The sequence below is a fragment of the Scyliorhinus torazame genome, chromosome 18, assembly GCF_047496885.1.
Source record: "Scyliorhinus torazame isolate Kashiwa2021f chromosome 18, sScyTor2.1, whole genome shotgun sequence".
Classification (NCBI taxonomy): domain Eukaryota; kingdom Metazoa; phylum Chordata; class Chondrichthyes; order Carcharhiniformes; family Scyliorhinidae; genus Scyliorhinus; species Scyliorhinus torazame.
Window position 1 is genome coordinate 15143233 of NC_092724.1, and position 15886 is coordinate 15159118.

Here is a 15886-nt window from a genome sequence, read left to right on the forward strand (position 1 = left end):
GACATTGCAAAATCTGGGCTCCTGATTTAGTATCAGGACTGTTTAATCGTGACGCACGTTCACTGTCAATGAACTCAAAAGCAGCTCAGTTAGTACAATGAATGTTTGAAAGCAGTATCATGCACAGTGTTAAACACAGTGATAATGTCAAACTGATGGTTTCCCCCAACGAGCAAGCTTCGGCAATACTCTACCGTGGTTGTTTTCGACCTTTAGCATCTAAAATATCACCAATCTGTGAAAAGTAAAGTTGTTTATGCTTAGTGAAGTAGTAAACTGTGTAGTTCACAACTTTACTTATTTTTGCAACTTAAAAAAAAATGTATTTTGTTGCCAATTTTGCTCCTGTTTCTGTGAATGCCACAGTCCATAACAGAATGTTCAAGAGCTATAGTTCCAGTGAATTCTTCAACAGGGACACTGTTTCAGAAGAGATCAGTTGTAATGAGTACCACGCTTTTTTGATTTCTTTTGCACAAAACAAAGTTGCTCATTTGAAGTCCTGTTGAATATATTTGTGCAATAATTCATCTTGGGAGCGAACTTAAATTAAAATCAAACTTTGCAGATATGCTGTTCTCAGTAGTAGGTAAAAAATAATTGACTAATTGCATCAGTTCCGAGTATCCTGGAAGCTGATAATGTACTCTGTTCATAATTGCACGTGACAATTCAAGGTGCATTGTTTTTAGCACGTGATGGGTGTGTGTGTCTTACAGGCAAACAACTCTATCAGGAATTTCTATTTGCTTTATAATTTTAAAGCCAAATTCCAGAAACTCGATTTTATAGTTGCTTTTTTATTAGCTTTGTTTCCAATTCAAATTCCAGCAGACTTAGTCAGCACCTAGTTTGCACTGCAACATCTGACTCCTCCCAGTGTTAAACGTGTACACCCAGTTTTTGGTCTCGTTACATCAAATTAAAATAGTGCCACTATACATGCAACATATAAGTAAGGCAGAACCTCTTGGGACACAGAATTTCCCCAGTTCACAGTTTGTTGTGTATTGTATATGGTTGCTCACTTCCCACTTAGCCCTCCTGTATTATTATGCACAATACTGATAGTCTATTGTTTCCTGGAGTGTCTCAGCATTTTCACTATTAACCGAGTGCTTTCTGAAATTACTTTTTTCTTTTTTTAAAATAAATTTAGAGTACCCAATTATTTTTTCCCAATTAAGGGGCAATTTAGCGTGGCCAATCTACCTACCCTGCACATCTTTGGGTTGTGGGGGCAAAACCCACACAAACACGGGGAGAATGTGCAAACTCCACACGGACATTTACCCAGAGCCGGGATCGAACCAGGGACCTCGGCACCGTGAGACAGCAATGCTAACCACTGCGCCACTGTGCTGCCCTGCTTTCTGAAATTACAACAAACCTGAAAATAAATGTGTTCACTAACATTCCTGTTTTTAACAAGTTATGAAACAACTGCTGTGGACAGATCAGAAGATAATGAAAGTTTATTCCTCAAAATCCCATCCCCACCATCCAACCCTGAATTTTGTTCTTTTGGAATTGATGCAGTGTTTGGGTGAGGGCATTGCAGATAACCCCAGTCATATTCTTACCCGACAACCTTGCATGCACTTTCCAAATTAAACCCCTAGATATTGTTCCTGCTCCAATTACTTTGTTTCCTCTCCCTAATCCACCAATACTGTGGCAGTTGGAGAACTCTGCTGCTATATCGGCAGAGATAAACCAACTCAATGTGGCAATCAAGCCACGGGACATTATTGCACAATAGCATAAGGTAGCTTTCTGAGTTGGGGTTGGAGAAAGGAATGTAAGTTGTTTATAACTTTTTTGAAATTTTAATATTTTGGCTTAGTGGTTAAATGCATTAATGTCTACTAAACTATAGCACAAAATATCATGTGATACCATTTCCTAAACAAGGAACGAAAACACTACATTAAAGGAACAGCCCTTCGGCCCACCAAGCCTGCGACGATCCAGATTCCTTATTTAGGCATACTACTTATTGCCCAAACAGTCTGTAACCCTCCATTCCCTGCCCGTTGATGTGTCTATCACCATCTTAAACGTTGCTATCGTGCCTGCCTCCACCACCTCAACTGGCAATGTGTTCCAGGCACCCACTACCCTTTGTGAAAAACATTCCCCACACATCTCCGCTAAACCTTTCCCCTCTCACCTTGAACCTGTGCCTCCTTGTAATTTGAGTGTTCCACCTTGGGAAAAAGCTTCTGACTATTCACCCTATCTATACCTCTCATAATTTTGTAGACTTCACACTCTGCAGTTGAATGTGGCGACAGTTAGGGCACTAGTACAAAAATACGAATTAGGAACAGGAGTAGACCACTCGGCCTGTTTGAGCCTGCCCTACCATTTAATAAGATCATGACTGATCTGCTTGGAACCTCAACTCCACGCTCCCAACTACCCTGAGACCTTTCACCCCTTGTTAATCAAGTATTACCTCTGCCTTAAAAATATTCATAGTTTGTTCCCACCACCTTTTGAGGAAGAGAGTTCCAAAGACACTCAAACCATCGAGAAAGGAAATGATCCTCTTCCCTGGCCCTATTTTTCAAGTTATTTTTTCCACTCCTGGGGCGAGATTCTCCGACCCCCCGCCGGGTCGGAGAATCGCCGGGGGCTGGCGTGAATCCCGCCCCCGCTGGTTGCCGAAGTCTCCGGCACCGGAGATTCGGCGGGGGCGGAAATCGCGCCGCGCCGGTTGGCGGGCCCCCCCGCGCGATTCTCCGGCCCGAATGGGCCGACGTCCCGCCGCTAAAATGCCTGTCCCGCCGGCGTAAATTAAACCACCTATCTTACCGGCGGGACAAGGCGGCGCGGGCGGGGTCCTGGGGGGGGGGGGCGCGGGCCGATCTGGCCAGGGGGGGTGCCCCCTCGGTGGCCTGGCCCGCGATCGGGGCCCACCGATCCGCGGGCGGGCCTGTGCCGTGGGGGCACTCTTTCCCTTCCGCCTCCGCCATGGTGGAGACCGTGGTGGAGGTAGAAGAGACTCCCTCCACTGCGCATGCGTGGGAAGCTGTCAGCGGCCGCTAACGCTCCCGCGCATGCGCCGCCCGGAGATGTCATTTCCGCGCCAGCTGGCGGGGAGCCAAAGGCCTTTTCCGCCAGCTGGCAGGGCGGAAATACGTCCGGCGCCGACCTAGCCCCTTAACGTTGGGGCTCGGCCCCCAAAGATGCAGAGCATTCCGCACCTTTGGGGCGGCGCGATGCCCGTCAAATTTGCGCCGTTTTGGGCGCCAGTCGGCGGACATCGCGCCGTTTCTGGAGAATTCCGCCCCTGATACTGACCAGTGATTCTTGCTGGAAAGTGCATATGTTTAGATGGAGATTAAGAATAGAGTTTGGCATACACTTGTGTAAAATAGCTTAGAAACATGCTCCACCAGGTGAAGAAACACTACAGAACTATCATAGATCATAGAAGATCAAAGATCATAGAATTTACAGTGCAGAAGAAGGGCATTTGGCCCATTGGGTCTGCATCGGCTCTTGAAAAGAGCACCCCACTTAAGCCCACAGCTCCACCCTATCTCCGTAAACTAGCAACCCCATCTAACCTAAGGGCAGTTTAACAATCCACCTAACCTGCACATCTGTGGGAGGAAACCGGAGCACCCGGAGGAAACCCACGCAGACACGGGGAGAACAATGTCACACTAGAAACCCGTTCCTTCAAGTGAAGAGAAGAAAGTGAAGAAGGATAGAAAAGGCATTCTGCCACAAGGGCCACTTCTCTTTCTAGCCAGTTGGTTGCAAATAGCAGAAGAATACCGTGAAGTCTTGTTGCCAGTTTTGCTAAGCATGTAAAATAATATTGTCACTTGAAAATATTATTTTATGCTAATGTCATCTCATGCATTGCACTCTGCCTTTTCACAGTTTTTCACATTTCTCTCCCATTTGAAAGCTGTAATCCTTGCTTGTAATGGTCCCAAAGGTGTTGTTGGCTTGCTTTGCCCAAGTGCCAATAATTTATGTAAATGCATGACATTGACTGTTGAGAGAGTTGTATCCATATCCTTGCACATAAGGTTGTAAAATTAGGATTAGATCTCCATTTGATCAAAGCTTTGACTAGTGAGCTTTATATGCTCAATGTAAACAATGTTCCCTCTAACCTCTTTACTGTGTGCAGTTAGCTTGTTGTACCCTTAAGATTGATGCATGACAGCACATGCATGTATCTTAAAGGGAATGTTGGGCAAAATTCTCCCCCAACGGCGCGATGTCCGCCGACTGGCGCCAAATCGGCGCCAATCAGACGGGCATCGCGCCGCCCCAAAGGTGCGGAATGCTCCGCATCTTTGGGGGCCGAGCCCCAACATTGAGGGGCTAGGCCGACGCCGGAGGGATTTCCGCCCCGCCAGCTGGCGGAAATGGCGTTTGTTGCCCCGCCAGCTGGCGCGGGAATGCGGCGCATGCGCGGGAGCGTCAGCGGCTGCTGACAGTTTCCCGGCGCATGCGCGGGAGCGTCAGCGGCCGCTGACAGTTTCCCGCGCATGCGCAGTGGGGAGAGTCACTTCCGCCTCCGCCATGGTGGAGGCCGTGGCGGAGGCGGAAGGGAAAGAGTGCCCCCACGGCACAGGCCCGCCCGCGGATCGGTGGGCCCTGATCGCGGGCCAGGCCACCGTGGGAGCACCCCCCCGGGGTCAGATCGCCCCGCGCCCCCCCCAGGACCCCGGAGCCCGCCCGCGCCGCCTGGTTCCGCCGGTAAATACCAGGTTTAATTTACGCTGGCGGGACAGGCAATTTCTGGGCGGGACTTCGGCCCATCCGGGCCGGAGAATTGAGCGGGGGGTCCCGCCAACCGGCGCGGCCCGATTCCCGCCCCCGCCCAATCTCCGGTACCGGAGACTTCGGCGGGGGCGGGATTCACGGCGGCCAACGGCCATTCTCCGACCCGGCGGGGGGGTCGGAGAATGACGCCCGTTGTCTCTGTGCTGCATGTTGGTTCCCTGTGTGACACGATCTTGACTTTACAAACATCCTCGCAGCTTAGAGACAACATTGGTAAACATCAGTCAAGGACTTTGCCTTGACAGCATCACAGTTCCGTATTGCTAAAAAAGTTGAAAAGTGGAGAATTAACTCACATTTTTGAAACCTCCTCAGTATTTTGCTTTTGCATTAGTGAAATGCAAATAAACAAAATGATTTAACAGAACAGACCATCTGGTGTTCAGTAGCCCATACAATTTTTTTTTAGAAGCTTAGTAATAACATATGTTAGTAATAGTATTGGATAGCCTAACTCTTGTTGGAAAACACATTTACCTGGATGTCGGCTCAATGTCCAGCTTAGATGTGATGCTGTCTATGACGGACGATGTTCACTGTTGAGGCTACAACTTGAAAAATAGCTGCTCGGATAACATACTGGAGGCAGCTGATGACCGTAGAACTGTGGATTTAGTCAGCACTTATGAAACAGGAGGGAAAGTTGAGTGGAAAATTGTGCTCACAAAATTGAAATCTTTTTTTTTAAATGACTACTGGCATAGCAACTTATATTTTATTTCCAGCATTTAAATTGTCAATGGACACATGATGTTTAATTTCAGTTGTTGTAATTCTCCAGTGACTGACTGATCATCAGGCTAAATGTGCAATGGAACTGAAACTATGTGGTTGGAACATGCTGACGTAACCTTGTGGGGATTACCTTGTGGGCAGTGGAGGCGTGGAGTGGGAACCTCTTTGTTTGGGCATGCGTAGTTCATGTTGTGCGTAGTGCATGTTGTGTATGTGTGTGTATTTCCTTTGGTTGAGCTTCGTGTCATAACTTTTCCTCCTTCCACTAAGCTATCAGATATCAATTATAGAACTTGAGTAGAAGGCCAAGTACTGTAATATTCATTTCCCTTTAATGTGTGCACTTTGCTGCTATCACTCGTTAATATGATAGATGGCATTTAATGAGGGATAGTTTAAGATGTGAGCTTTTGTTTTTATAAATTTAAAGTACCCAATTCATTTTTCCAATTAAGGGACAATTTAGCGTGGCCAATCCACCTAGCCTGCACATCTTTGGGTTTTTGGGGCGAAACCCACGCAAACACAGGGAGAATGTGCAAACTCCACACGGACAGTAACCCAGAGCCGGAATCGAACCTGGGACCTCGGCACCGTGAGGCAGCAGGGCTAACCCACTGCGCACCGTGCTCGATGTGAGCTTTTTTAATATTGTCCTTGAGTTGAACGTTAGGATTTCTGCTAAAGTGATACTTTTTTAACGTTTAATTTCCTTGCTTGGGGCACCATTAACAGGGTCTTATTTGGGGTTAATTACTTTCAGTGAACCATATCCTTCTGCTTCCTGCCTCATTTTGATTACCTTTTAATTTGGCTTCTAACCAATTTGTTCTTTTTAAGTTTCGAATAAAGATTGGATTTTGAGTTGAATAATTTATCCTGGTGTTTGGTCAGATCATTACTGACCACAGCAAAATGTGCTTTTAAGGGAAATTGTAGGCAAGTGTCTAATTATGAGGCAGACAAAAGTGAATGCATCCTCAATTGAATTTTTCTTGATGATTTCAGTAAGATTGACGTGTATTAACAAAAGCTGCACTGTACCGTTAGACCTACATTTAGAGGAGCTGACACACATTACATGGACAAAGAGATCCTCCTTGACCCGCCTACTTTTAGTGCTTTATTAGAATGAGTAAATTTGGGCTAAGAAGTGGTTAAAATGCCAATTTGTGATTCATGACATCAGTTTTGATTTTTTTGTTACAATGGAAGGCACATGAACAGCCAGTACTGAGCTGACATTTAGCCAGCAGAGTACAATGTCACTAACCAATTTCAAAAATCAATAGTTTCCTAAATTTTATTTGCAGGTAGTTCAGAATCTAATTTAAATGGTTGGTCTTTGTCTAGTTGCTGAGATAGAAAATGAATGTTTCCAACCCGTTCAAACTTCAAGGTTATTGCTAGATAACGTTTTTACCTGGTGCCAGACTTTCAGAATTTACAGAATGGATCAGGAGTTGAATTACCTGATTTCAGGTCACATGGTTGGGTAGAGACAAAATATCTACTCAGGTATTTTTGATAAATTTACTGTCAATTTAAATCAAATTAACAGCACAGAATATCTTTGCTACTTTGCTACTCCCAGTTTCATATGTAAAATAAAACAACCATGCTTTCCCGTTTTCCAGGAACTGTCGACTGTTCATCTGGAGATCCGCCAAATGAGGTACTGTTTACCTGGTCAAATAGTGTCCATAGAAGAGTGACTCTTGTGTGGTCAAACCACATGTTGTACAGTATTGCCACTATATTACATGTTGTACGATTTTGACTCTGCCCGTGGCTCCTCCCCCTAGGGCCTGGGTATATAAGCTGCCGACCTCTCACACTGCCTCATTCTGGGGCATGGTGCCAGCTCTGTTGTAAGTCAATTAAAGCCATAGTTAATTCACTCTGCGTTTTCCGTCTTAATTGATGGCATATCAATTTAATTGACTTACATTAAATTAAAGAGCTGTTTAACATGGATCAGGATCTCAAACCGGACCTCCTGCAGATAGACCCCCAATCAGCCGATGCCGATGTCATCTTCGCACACTGGCTACGCTGTCGAGAATCTTTCCTCAATTCTGCTGCCGTCGCCGTCACCGAGGAGCACAAACTGCAAGTCTTCATCTCCTGGGTGAGCCCGCAAATTTTTCTCATCTTCCGGGACGCGGCCTCGTTTGATGAAACCATTAATCTCTTGAAAGGACGGTATGTGAAACGGGTTAACGGACTGTTCGCCAGGCACCTCCTTGTCACGCGGCGTCAGCTCCCTGGAGAGTCGCTGGCAGAATTTCTGCCTGTTTTGCGGGTGCTCGGCGGGGTCTGCAACTGCGAGGCGGTGTCGGCTACTAAGCACACCGAACTTCTGATCCGGGACGCCTATGTTGCTGACATTGACTCTCACTGCGTTCGCCAGCACCTGCTAGAGAGGGAGACACTCGACCTCCGGGAAACGGTGCAGCTTGCTGAATCGCTGGAGGTGGCCTTCCATAACATGGGTGCCTATGCCTCTGACCACGCGGCACCCTCGTGGACGTCGGGGACACCGCCATCTTCGGCGCCATTTTTGAAGTCAGCTGCCGCATCTCCAACGCCATTTTTGAAGTCCACCGCCACATCTCCGACTTCATTTTTGAAGTCCACCGCCGCATCTCCGACGCTATTTTTGAAGTCCACCGCCACCTCCCGGAACCCCGGCTCGCCCGTTCGTCAGCTGGCCTCTGCTACTCTCGACCGGCCCGGCAGCATGGTAGCATTGTGGATAGCACAATTGCTTCACAGCTCCAGGGTCCCAGGTTCAATTCCAGCTTGGGTCACTGTCTGTGCGGAGTCTGCACATCCTCCCCGTGTGTGCGTGGGTTTCCTCCGGGTGCTCCGGTTTCCTCCCACAGTCCAAAGATGTGCAGGTTAGGTGGATTGGCCATGATAAATTGCCCTGAGTGTCCAAAATTGCCCTTAGTGTTGGGTGGGGTTACTGGGTTATGGGTATAGGGTGGAGGTGTTGACCTTGGGTAGGGTGCTCTTTCCAAGAGCCGGTGCAGACTCGATGGGCCGAATGGCCTCCTTCTGCTCTGTAAATTCTATATCAAGGCCCGCAACCTGCCTTACTCCATCGACGAGATCAGGACCATGACCAGGGACTGCCAGGTCTGCACGGAGTGCAAACCACACTTCTGTCAGCCAGACAGAGCACGCCTGGTAAAGGCCTCACGCCCCTTTGAACACCTCAGCATTGATTTCAAAGTGCCTCTCCCCGCCATTGACCGTAACGTGTACTTCCTCAACATCCTTGACGAGTTACTCACGTTTCCCTTTTGCCATCCCATGCCGAGACATTACCTCTGCCACAGTCATCAAGGCCCTGAGAAGTGTTTCCACCTTATTCGGTTTCCCCACTTAAGTCCATAGTGATCGGGGTTCCTCCTTCGTGAGTGATGAGCTGCGTCAGTTCCTGCTTAGCAAGGGCATCGCCTCAAGCAGGACTACCAGCTACAATCCCCGGGTGAATGGACAGGTGGAGAGGGAGAATGCGACGGTCTGGAAGGCCGTCCTTCTTGCCCTACGGTCTAAAGGTCTCCCAGTCTCCCGCTGGCAGGAGGTCCTTCCCAATGCGCTCCAATCCATCCGGTCACTTCTCTGCACCGCTACTAATGTGACCCCCCACGAGAGGATGTTTGCCTTCCCCAGAAGGTCCACCTCAGGGGTCTCGCTCCCAACCTTGCTGACAGTTCCAGGGCCCGTCCTCCTCCGACGACATGTGAGGACTCATAAGTCGGATCCTCTGGTAGAGAGGGTCCTTCTCCTCCATGCGAATCCCCAGTACGCCTACGTGGCTCACCATGACGGGCGGGAGGACACTGTCTCCCTTCGGGATTTGGCACCCGCAGGTTCCCCAGCGACTGTCCCCCTAGGGCCTGTGTATATAAGCTGCCGACCTCTCACACTGCCTCCTTCTGGGGCACGCTGCTAGCTCTGTTGTAAGTCAATTAAAGCCATAGTTCATTCACTCCGCATTTTCAGTCTTAATTGATGGCATATCATCTTGTTGCAAGTCTTAGCTTTTATTTCTCCTGTTGGGGTACATAAGTAAAACACAGCACAGAGTATTTAGTGTCAATGTCTAAGAAGCAAATACATTAGAGAGAAATGTCCAGAATGTTGTTATTGGCTAGTGTAGTTGGTACTGGAAGTCCTTGCTTAACATTGTTTAATTGGTTCCTGGAAAATGTGACATTATGAGAAACAATGTAGTACAATACAGCCTGTTGGGGCTCTTAACCCCTCCCAAGATTGCCTGCTCCTTAACTTAACCCGAGACCCAGCTCTGAGGTACACAGCCCAAGCAGGCTGTGACATTGTAAAATAGTTGCAATACCAAGCAAATACATGATTCTATTTGGAGGGAACATTTATTTATTTTTAAAAATAAATTTAGAGTACCCAATTCATTTTTTCCAATTAAGGGGTAATTTAGCGTAGCCAATTCACCTACCTTGCACATCTTTGGGTTGTGGGGGTGAAACCCACGCAAACATGGGGAGAACGTGGAGGGCAACATTTATGTGAAACATTTTGCAGGATGCTGTTAAGCAAGGCGACCACTATTGCAGTTGCCATAGCTGCGATGCTGAGTGAAATTGCAATCAAATTGTTGCTTTATCAACCCGCTTCAAAATTATTTTCCATTTTTAAGAACAACTGGAAGAATTGCATCCTGTATTATGTCCAATGTGGCAGTCAATATATTCCATTTTGAATGGAGGCACAAATCAATCAAAGAACATAAAATGTACCACTAAACAAAAATTATAGCTAGTTCTGTTGTCTTTTGTTTTAATTCTCTTGCAAAGTTGTGCCAACACAGGCTATGCCATATAGACAGTGATTATTGAAAACAATCCTGTCTGACCAGTGCTATTTATTATTTACGAACTGTCTGAATCTACTTCAACAGTGAGACATCAAATCCATGGTAATGTATACATTTGGTTTGCATTTGTGTATATATATCAACAAAATACAGGCTGCTTAAATTTGCCTCGTTATATTGTATGGGAATATTTTCTGCCTGGCTACTTTGTGTGTCCCTGCGTTTGATTTGGAAAGTTTTGTCACTCTTAACATTAAAATCTGTAATAAAACAAATATTTTTGTGTCCAAAATATTTATTGCAACCATCTGAGGGTTAATAATACAGTGCAGTTCCGTGCTTCCTCTATATCATTTGACGTGTATGTGAATCTGCTCTTCTGTAAAGACGTTGTGAAGAATCCCCAGACCTTAACCTTTCTTGTGCAAAGGCTTGATTTTTTTTTTCATTGTGTGATTCACTGCAGTCTTTTCACTTGGGCTGCATTCAAGCCAGCTACTATACACCATGTGCCAGTACAACTAGCGCTTAGATGTACGTTGATTAGCATCTCATTGTGTAGGTGGTGTGAAACTGTGTGGGAGGGATTCCTCTGCTTAAAGGCCGGATCTCTGATGCAGCGACTGCGTCATTTCATTTACATAACGTGCTCGTCATGGGAGGTGGAGTGACGGTGCCTTCACTAATGTCTTGGAAACCTTTTTTTTTTAGAAAGAAGCACCACCCACAGCCACATTTGAAAATACAACATCAATCAGAAAAATGGAGAGTGACAAATGATACGGACATTTTCATTACTGTAGTAAACGTAGCTCAGGCCAAATAGAAGCTAACTGTTGCTGTGATTTCAATATTGTGCACATCAAGAATGTTAGTCTGGTAGCTAGGTAGTATAAATGACAAATATAAATATTGTTTTCCAGTGTTTATCGTTTAATTCTGAACCTATGTTTTTATAACAATTGTTGTAAAAAAATTTTACCGAAGTGGTGAGAAGGCCTGAGAGGGAATAGTGCTATAGCAGGAAGAATTTAAAGAGGCAGGGGGTGAATCTGGGTTCAGAGCACACTGCCTGCATTTTGAAGAAAATGAAAATGTGATGCAACAGGAAGGAAGGTAATTGATTGGTGGCTATATCTTCTCTTTTCCTCTCTCTAAAGAATGATTTTCAGTCAAATTAGAAGCTGGAAGATTAAAAGCATTTGAAACCTAATTAATAAAATGAAACATTAAGAATGGCAGAGTAGGTGATGTGTTGCTGCTGTCGCACATGCGAACATAATATACAAGGAGCAGGAGTAGGGCACTTGGCCTATCTAGCCTGCTCTGCCATTCTTTTTTTTGTTTAATTTCGAGTACCCAATTTATTTTTTCCAATTAAGGGGCGATTTAGCATGGCCAATCCACCTACCCTACACATCTTTGGGGGCGAAAACCACGCAAACACAGGGAGAATGTGCAAACTCTACACGGACAGTGACCCAGAGCCGGGATCGAACCTGGGACCTCGGTGCTGTGAGGCAGCAGTGCTAACCACTGTGCCATCGTGCTATCCTTCTGCTCTGCCATTCAATAAGATAATGGCTGATCTGATTTGTAATCTCAACTCCACATCCCGCCGACCCTGATAACCTTTCTCTGCCTTGCTCATCGATCTCTATCTCTACCTTAAAAATATTTGAAAGACTCTACTTCCAATGCCTCTTAAGGCAGAGTGTTCCAATGACTCATATCCCTCTGAAAATATTTCTTCTTAACTCTGTCTTAAATGGGTATGTGAGCTGGTGACTACTAGTGAGATCTGTGCAACGACATTTGGAATAAGTTTCTTCAACTTGAAGAGCTTAAGCAAGTTGAGCTGGAGTCTGAGCTCAGGGTACTGCAATGCATCAGGGACGGGGAAAGGTATCTGGACGCTTGGCAATCACACCCTTAGACTGTGTTCTTTGGATTTGGTATGTAGTCAGGGACAGATTAGTGTGACTGAGTGAGGCGGTATGGGGGCCGAGAAGGTAGAAGTGGAGGAGTCTCAGCCCTTGCAGTTGTCTAACAGGTTTGAGGTTCTTGGAGCATGTGTGGATGAGAGCAGTGAATGCAAGCAGGGTGAGCGAACTAATTGTGGCACTGTGGTGCAGGGAACTATTCAAGTGGGTGAGGTAAAATGAATGTATTAATAGTTATATAGGACAGTTTGGCTAAAAATATTTTTTAAATTTCGAGTACCCAATTATTTTTTTCCAATTGAGCAATTTAGCATGGCCAATCCACCTAAACTGCACATCTTTGGGTTGTGGGGGTGAAACCCACGCAGACACAGGGAGAATGTGCAAACTCCACACAGACAGTGACCCAGGGCTGAGATCAAACCCTGGTCCTCAGCGCTGTGAGGCAACAGTGCTAACCACTGCGCCACCACGCTGCACACAGTTCGGCTAATATTATAGGTCATTTTTCTGAAGGATCACAGGACAGGCACCAGTACTCGGGGGGGGGGGGGGGGGGGGGGGGCTGTACCATTGGAACAGTCTTCAACAGTCTTGAAACCCCACTGGGACCAGTGTCCTGGCGAATCATGCACTAATTAGAAAGGAAGGTGGACTTCCGGTTGCGGCGATGCACTGCTAAGCCGCACGTTTTGGCAGCTCCCGTTCTAACGGACTTTTGGGCTCTTTTCGGGAACCCCAACGGAAATTTTTTTCAGACCAAACCCAGTGTGGGGTGACGAAGGAAGGTGCCCCCCCAGGTGTGTATGGAAAAGACCAGTGGCAGTGGCCAGATTGCGAAGGATCCTTTGGAGCAGCGGCAGAGAAGAGAAGGAATAAGCAAGATGGCGGCGGGTGGAACCCAGATGACATGGGGCCCGGACCAGCAGGAATTCCTCCGACGGTTTGTGGAGGAACTAAAAATGGAGGTGCTGGCGCCGATGTTATTGGCAATCGATGGGCTGAAGGAAACACAAACGGTCCAGGCGATAGAGCTCCGTGGAGTGAAGGCAAAGGCAGCTGAAAATGAGGATGAGATACAGGGCCTGGTGGTAAAAACGGAGACGCATGAGGCGCTCCATAAGAGATGTATCGAAAGGCTGGAAGCCCTGGAGAACAACTCGAGGAGGAAGAACCTCCGGATTCTAGGTCTTCCCGAAGGAACGGAGGGAGCTGACTTTGGGGCTTATGTGAGCACTATGCTCCATACGCTAATGGGAGCTGAGGCCCCATCGGGCCCCCTGGAGGTGGAAGGGGCTCACCGGTCCTTGTGAGAAGACCAAAGGCGGGAGAACTACCAAGGGCGATAGTGGTGAGATTTCACCGCTTCACGGACAGAGAGGCTGTTTTGAGCTGGGCCAAGAAGGTACGGAGTAGCAGGTGGGAGAATGCGGTGATACGAGTGTATCAGGACTGGAGCGCGGAGGAGGCGAGAAGGAGGGCGAGCTTCAACCGTGCCAAGGCGGTGCTTCACAGGAAGAAAATAAAATTTGGGGTGCTGCAGCCGGCGCAATTGTGGGTCACGCATCAGGGCAAGCACCACTACTTTGAAATGGCGGATGAGGCATGGACCTTCATCCAAGAAGAGAAACTGGACTAGAACTGAGAGACTGATGTTGGGGGGGGAAACAACGAGGTTGTGGTACAGAAGTGTAAATTGGGGAATGGGAGGTTTATAATATTGAAACAATAGATGGGGAATTTCTCTCCTCTAGATGGGGGGGCACGGAGAAATGTGGGCGTCGGTGGAAAAAGGGACTGAGAGGGGGGATGGGGAATGAGGGAGCTGCGCCATAGGGGTGGGGCCGATAGGAAAGCACGGGGTTTTTCCCGCGCTATGGAGATGATGGCGGGAAGATAGGCGCAGGAAGGAAGAGAGTTCCACACGCAGGGGGGTCAAAGAGAACGGGGGAAGCCGGGGTCAGTTAGAGTTAGCTGACTTTCGGAAGCATCATGGGGGGAGTAACCATGCTAGATGGGGATCTAGCGGGGGGGGGGGGGGGCGGGACTAACTGGGTTGCTGCTGCTGAGTGCAAGGGGGAGCTGGCAAGAGAAGAGGTGGTCGGGACGGGAAGGCGCCGCCGGGGGGATGGATGGGTGCGCGGGACCCGGACTGGGGGGCTGGACCAGAATAGGGGATAGCTAGTCGGCGGGGGGGGGGGGGGGGGGCGGGGGGCGGCGGCGGCGGCCCCCCAATCCGGCTGATCACGTGGAATGTGAGAGGCCTGAATGGGCCGATTAAGAGGGCCCGGGTGTTCGCGCACTTAAAAAGACTGAAGGCGGACGTAGTCATGCTTCAGGAGACGCATCTGAAGGTGGCGGATCAGGTTAGGTTAAGGAAAGGATGGGTGGGACAGGTGTTCCACTCAGGGTTGGACGCGAAAAATAGGGCGGTGGCGATACTGGTGGGGAAACGGGTGCCGTTCGAGGCTAAGAATATAGTGGTGGATAACGGGAGTAGATATGTGATGGTGAGTGGTAGATTGCAGGGAAAAGAGGTTGTGCTGGTAAATTGGGTGGGGGGGGGGGGGGGGGGGGGGGAGGAGACGACTTCAATACTGTACTGGATCCAGGGCTAGACCGGTCTAGATTCAGGACCGGAAGAAGGCCGGCAGCGGCCAAGGTGCTTAGGGGGTTTATGGAACAAATGGGGAGAGTGGATCCGTGGAGATTTGCTAGGCCGTTGGCCAAAGAGTTCTCCTTTTTCTCCCATGTCCACAAGGTATACTCCCGAATAGATTTCTTTGTTCTGAGTAGGGCACTGATCTCGAAGGTGGCAGGAACGGAGTACTCGGCCATAGCCGTTTCAGACCATGCCCCGCACTGGGTGGACCTGGAATTAGGAGAGGAGAGGGAGCAGCGCCCACTCTGGCGACTGGATGTGGGACTATTGGCGGATGAGGGGGTCTGTGGAAGGGTGCGGGGATGTATTGAGAGATACCTGGAGGTCAATGACGATGGCGAGGTTCAGGTGGGGGTAGTATGGGAAGCGCTGAAGGCGGTGGTTAGGGGAGACTTGATCTCCATTAGAGCTCACAAGGAGAAACAAGAGGGCAAAGAAAGGGAGTGATTAGTGGGGGAGATTTTGAGGGTAGATAAAAGATACGCGGAGGCCCCGGACGAAGGACTATGTAGAAAGAGGCGAAGACTTCAGACGGAGTTTGACCTGCTGACCACAGGAAAGGCAGAGGAACAGTGGAGGAAGGCACAGGGGATGAGATATGAGTATGGGGAAAAGGCAAGCCGGCTGCTGGCCCACCAACTTCGCAAGAGGATAGCGGCGAGAGAGATTGGGGGAGTTAGGGATGAAACGGGAACTACGGAGCAGAGAGCAGGGAAGGTAAATGAGGTGTTTAAGACCTTCTATGAGAGGCTATATAAGTCCCAACCCCCGGAGGGAATAGAGGGAATGCAACAGTTTCTGGACCAATTAAGGTTCCCGAGGGTGGAGGAGCAGGAGGTGGCAGGACTGGGGGTGCCAATT

The 15886-nt window shown here is 48.1% G+C and overlaps 1 protein-coding gene across 15 annotated transcripts in view; it reads left to right on the plus strand.

The window, feature by feature from the left end:
• The window catches only part of gng7 (guanine nucleotide binding protein (G protein), gamma 7), a 310055-nt gene that overhangs the window by 130648 nt on the left and 163521 nt on the right, over nucleotides 1-15886 (plus strand). For 10 of the 15 annotated variants that reach the window (XR_011936079.1, XR_011936083.1, XR_011936082.1 and 7 more), the window contains exon 4: nucleotides 7191-7228. The exons of the other annotated variants lie outside the window; for them this stretch is intronic. The gene's annotated coding sequence lies outside the window, so the exon portion shown is untranslated. The remainder of the gene's footprint in view (nucleotides 1-7190; nucleotides 7229-15886) is intronic. 15 annotated transcript variants of the gene reach the window in all.